This window comes from Echinops telfairi, unplaced genomic scaffold (genome assembly GCF_000313985.2).
Source record: "Echinops telfairi isolate 266 unplaced genomic scaffold, ASM31398v2 ScPeMD7_3;HRSCAF=10, whole genome shotgun sequence".
NCBI classification, from domain to species: Eukaryota; Metazoa; Chordata; class Mammalia; order Afrosoricida; family Tenrecidae; genus Echinops; species Echinops telfairi.
The window spans coordinates 25,514,722-25,520,589 of record NW_022103899.1 but is presented as its reverse complement, the minus strand read 5'-3'; the positions used below and the strand labels follow the sequence as shown (position 1 = coordinate 25,520,589).

The following is a 5,868-nucleotide window of genomic DNA, read 5'->3' as shown; positions in this document are numbered from 1 at the left end:
CGATCATCTTGGCAAACATGATGTGAAGACCCAAGAAAAGACCTTCAGGTGGGTAAGCGAGTGTCGTGTCGTTTTTTTGCCTTCACCCGAATAGATCTGGAAGATGCACATTTAGTCGGCCTCACGTTGACAAAGCATCCTCACTAAAATCCTGTATTTTGTTCTTTGCCGGATTTTACTGTTTGATATGTCCCCTCCATGGGACCCCTGCTTCCTGGAGTAAGAACTGTTCTTTTGGATTGACATTTTGGAAGGAAGTGCTCCAGAAGAAGTCTGATTGGTGCCCTTGGTCTTGTGAGACGGAGCTGGTGAATGCTCACTAAGATGAAAGAATGCTCAGGATTCTTCCAAACCTCATTCTAGTCATAGTTTTAGGAAATGCTGTGCTTCAGGCAAAGGATTAGTTTATCAATAATCTTCCCATTCTGCTTTTTCAATTTGTTCCAATGGTATGGAGTCAACAGACATTTTTTTCTGTCCTTGCTGGTACCTTTCGTCCGTGGTGAAGTTTCAGCAGAGTTTCTGTGCCGTTTTCCCATTCGGCGCTGGAATAAGCTGGTTTGAGAAAGAATGAGGTCCAAGAAACCCTTATCAAAAAGTAAACTGGTGACTTCATGGAGCTCTAAGTTGAATAGTTATGCCTGAATTATTTATATAATTCTCCCAGGCTTGGTAAGATTGTATTTTTTTTTTTTGCGGCCAGTCAGGGGGTGGGGGTGGGGTGGGCTTTCTTCTTTAGAGCCATGGTCATTATCAGACACTGTCACGGTTCTCCTTTTGGCCTGCATGATGGCCTAACGCATAGGTTCCCACACTGATCCTGCCTATTTTGGAACAGAGAAAAAGCTACTCAGTGTTTTCCCGGAAAATAAAACCTCTCGTTCTATGGCACGTGGTCCAGGAGGCAGTGTAGGTGTTTGCTGTTGCAAAGGGAGCCCTGGATGGGTGCAGCACCATCCATCCATTCCAGAGTCCCTCAGGTGATCAGAACAAGTGCCCAGAGTCCATTTGAAAGTTCTTCACTGCTGTGATGTGTCATTTTTGAAACTTTGGCCTTACTAAAATATGAGCAGAGGATTCAGAGGTATTGCATGCCACGTGCCTGCCTGGGGATGCTGATGGAAGAGCTCAGTACAAAGGCTCACATAGCAAAGAGAAAACGGGATGGCTGAAATAAAGATTTGCCTTGGCTTATCTTGCATGTGTGCCCTTTTTAGAACCTCCTCCTTAAACTAAGAACACAATCTGAAAAAGAATAAAGCTCCTATAAAGACCTATGTTGCTTTTAGGCTTCAAAAATGCATAAATTAATGTGAGCACAAATACAAGTATACTCCTGATGGGTCAGCATTGTGTTTAACAATTATGAAGTGCTGGCAAATGGTATATTATTTCTGAATTCACTTATATTTACTCAACAAGTAAGTTTGTTCCCATCGAGAAGTCAAGAACAGCCCTCTTTTCCCGCCCCACCTCCCCCCCACCCACAGTATTAGATTTATGCCCTGCTGGAGCTATCCGGTAAGCATAGGTCTGCTAATCTCAAGGTCAAGTGTTCAAACTCACCAGCCAATCTACAGGAGAAAAGATAAGACTATCTACTCCCATAAAGATTTATAGCCGCAGAACCCTATAAAGCATCACTATAAGTCAGAATTTTCTTAATAGCAGAGGGTGGGCTAGATTTAAACCTTTATATGAAGACTTCAAAAATGCTTTGTCTTTATCAAGCACAAATCTTAAGTTCTTGCTTAAAAATAAAGTTAGTGTCATGCCCAAAGTCATGGGGAAATTTAGAAGTGATGTTTAAAAAGAAATTTAGACTACTGACTTGCAATCTCATGCTCTGACCACCAGACCACATGCCTGCCCAAGGATACTTAAATTTTTCAGTGAGTTATTCTTCTTTGTAATTAGATGCAGTGATTAGAGCGACTTTTACATTACTATGCATTTTTCTTCTAAGTCAGGGTTGCAAGCCACATAGGGCACTGTCCCTTACAAAACTAAACAAGGGATTTTCAGTCTTGCAATACAATCTCCTGATACTTGTTTGTAGGTTTCACACATCAAAAAAAAAAAAAAAAAAGCAAAAAACAATGAAATCTGTAATTTTTCAAATTACAATCTTCTTATTCTCTGAGTTATGTACCGATGAGAATTTTCAAATCTTTTGAAGAGAATGTGATCTTTATGCTTACAAAATGTAGGCTTTCATATTTGGTTAAAATGACAAATCAAGGCCTTCTTCCACCCCCCACCTCCCGTAATAGTCAGTTTCAAAAAGCTGTGGGTTCTCTTCATCTGAAAGTAAATTAATGGGAATTTTAAAATATAATTCATCCCGCTATTAAATCTTTTGACTCCTTAAAATTAGAAACTATTTCTAATCTCTACCCTCAAATAAGCATAACAGAAAATACCGTACATGATAGCATATTCTAATTCAATGTTTTTGGTTGAGAGTATAAGTGGCTAACACCGACCAGTTTAAGGTAAAAAGAAACCTTTTCTATGACCCCTTATTTTATATTTTTATTATAGGTGTATATTGTATTAATTAACTACTGAGCTTATTTTTATCAAGTAGCTGTTAAAAGGAAGGTCTATTTGGGACAGAAAAAGCTCAGATACTGCAGACGGCTTTGTAAGGGATTTTACTCAGATATTACTTAATATTGGAAGGAAAAATCAAGACATATTTTTTTAAATCACCGAGCATTAGTTTTTAAATTAAATATCAATAGATGAGATTTAATTTTATGTAATCATTCATTTTAAAATAATAAGGCATGATGGTTACTAAAGTATAAAGTAGGCTTTTGTAGGAATTTAGAGATAATTGTCGAGCACTATCATCTGTTTAGAAATTTCATTATCAAGACCGTGAGTTTGGGACACACTACCCTTTTTGTCATATCAGTTCTTTGCTTATTTTAAGATGAAAACATGGTCATTCACATGATCATTTCCAGATCTACCTGAAGCAATCAACAGGTGAAGAGTAGGGTGGAAAGAAACCCACTGCCATCAAGTTGGAGGAGCTCTGGTGGTACAGTGGTTATGTATTGGGCTGTCAACCACAAGGTCAGCAGTTCAAAACTACCATCACTCCTCAGGAGAAAGATGAGGCTTTCTATTCCCATAAAGAGTTACAGCCTTGGAAACCCACCGGGGCAGTTCCACCCTGTCCTATAGAGTTGTGATGAGCTGGCTTTGACTTGATGGCAGTGAGTTTTAGGGGCCAGAAGTTAACTCTCCATAAGGACCCTTTTCATTCTTTTACAACACCCAGTCATTCTGTTGTATAGCAGACTATGATATCAACCTTTAAAACTGTTGTCATTGCTATCACAATGACCTCGCGTAACATGGCTGGTTAACCACAAGATAGGCAGTTCGAAAACTCCAGTCAGTCCATGGGAGAAAGCTGTAACTTTCTATTCCTCTAAAGATTTGCAGTCTTGAAAACCCACAGGTCTATCTATTCAGAATCGACTTGAGGACAGTGAGCTTTTCTTTTAACCCCCCAGTAGTGCTAAACTGAAATTCCCTACTAATTGCATTAAGAAAACATGAAGTGTTTACATCAGTATTTCTCATACTAAGATCACGATTTCTTATTACAACAGAACATGGTCAAAATTAAGTGAGCTGCTTACTTAGAATTGTACCTTAATCCTCGGATTCATACAATGTATTGTAGTTTTTAGCTGACTCCCTCTCCCATCTCTCTACTTCCAAGAAGAGGAGCTTATAATTCAGATGTTATAGGAAGAGGGAATCTAATTTTGACCTTCAGTCAAATTGACGCCAATGGGAATTTATGGTTTTCTTTACTTTTATAAGCTGTAATTGCAAATACCATTTCCTTCATCTAAAAAAACTATTCCACCCTGAAATTTTCAAGCTAAAATAGTTTGCAGAAACATTGGCAAAAGATATCTTCAAAGGAAACTAACTACTTGAAATTAGAAGGAGAGGGAAGAGGGAGGTGGTGGATATTTTTTAAGGAATTCGGTTTTCAATATTTGGGACATATGATGTCTAATTCCTATTTTTAAAAAATATTTAAGATTTAAAAGCATGTTTTCTATTTAATTTGCTTAATTTAAATAAGATGATAACAATGTGGATTTGCATAACAAGGTAACTTTTTAAGAGAAAAGTCAGGGATATGAGAATTCTTTTTTCAAGTATTATGTAGAAACAAGATATCATCAGTAAATTACATAAAATACAAAACTATTTGAGCCCATATTCAGAAACTAATAAAGATTTAGTAGTGGCCTGCAATCTATTTGTTAAAAATATTTTGGCTTATTTTTATTGGAGTATTTGGTAGCTTAACCTCAAGTATGTTTAATTACACTGGTTGCCTTCTGCCCCATGAAACAATGTTGTTTGCCCCAACACTGTTTGTTATTGTGCTTCATAGGTTCAATCTAAAACTGTAATTGACTTTGAGATGAGCTGACTAATCACTTTTGGCTAATGCTCAAAATAAGTCACGTTCAGATTCTAGTTTGGAGAAGCGTGCATGGCTTCTCAGTGAGTAGGAGGTTAGGGCAGGGTAAGAGGTTAGGTTAGCAACATCATCTCTTCCAACACCTTCTTACAGCAGTGGGTTAATGCAAATCCTCTCATTTTTTAGAAAGACATCACTCTTCTTTATATGAACTTATTTGTTTTAATTCTCACAATTACTTTTGTGCCTGATTACAGGTTTATTTAACACAAAAAGCATCTCCTTCAACTTTACTGGGGAGGCGGATCACGCCCAGGACCACATCCGCCTCTGAACTGCAATTCCGTTGCTGACCCAGGCCCGGCCTCGGCTTTCTTGTTGGCATCAGGCCGTCCGGCGCTCTGTCTGTACGTGTCTCTGTCTGCCTCCCCTCGAGTCTTTCTCGCTGGTCGCCCACCCTCCAGACCTTGGGGTCCTGCCTTGCCAGTCTCTGGGCGACGGTGGCGCAGAGCGGGAGGCATACTCCCAGGGGGCCGGGGGCGGTAACCCCAGAGGTGCTGAATCTCTTGGTAGGGTACCCGTAGAAATGCCTCCGGGCAAACTGTTCCTTCAAGGAGCCTCGGGACTTGAGAGACTGCATGGCCTTCATGATGAGAAGGTTGGGCCCATTCTTGCCCGCTAGTTCGGGGTGCTTTGGCATCTGGACATTCTTCTTGGCCACCAATACTCCCTCCTTGAAAAGGATTCATAGATAGCAATCCGGTTCTTGGGCATCAACATCGCGGCGACTGCTGTGTCCTGAGCAGGCACTGGAAAGGGTCACATTCTATTACTTTTGATGGTAGTGGACATTGAGCCTAAGCACCATCACCAAAGCCACGTTTGACTGTGGTAGTACCACGAGCCCACCAAAATGTCACCAGTTAACCTTTGAATAATGAAATTTGTATTCGCAGTAACGAGAATAGGAAACCCCGAGTCATCCGGGGTGCCCAGATAGTCCTCAAAGTAGCTCAGGTATCAGTAAGTGGCCGCCTCAGAAGTGCCTGTTTATTTCGCAAACCCAACTCAAGCTTATTGCGATTGGATTCATTCCGACTGATAGCAACTCTATGGGACAGAATGGAACCGCCCTTCTGGGCTTCAGGGCTATAACTCATTACAGGAGTAGTTAGCCTCATCTGTCTCTTACAGAGCGCTTGGTGGTTTCGAACTGCTGCCCTTGCAGTTAGCAGCACAATGTGTTACCCTCTACACCACCAGGGCTCCATTCGTTTGTTTCCAGGGAGCCGTAATGAAGTTCAATTAAAGCAAAGGAGATGGAAAAGACCAATGGAAAAGGAGCACCTGATCTTTAAAGAAATGGCTTCTTGGCCAGGGCCGGCGAGGAAGTCAGTTTC

At 40.4% G+C, this 5,868-nt stretch overlaps 1 pseudogene; it reads right to left on the bottom strand.

The window, feature by feature from the left end:
* Positions 1-4,758: 4,758 nt before the first annotated feature.
* Positions 4,759-5,248, bottom strand: LOC101660131 (annotated as a pseudogene).
* Between the last annotated feature and the right edge of the window lie 620 nt (positions 5,249-5,868).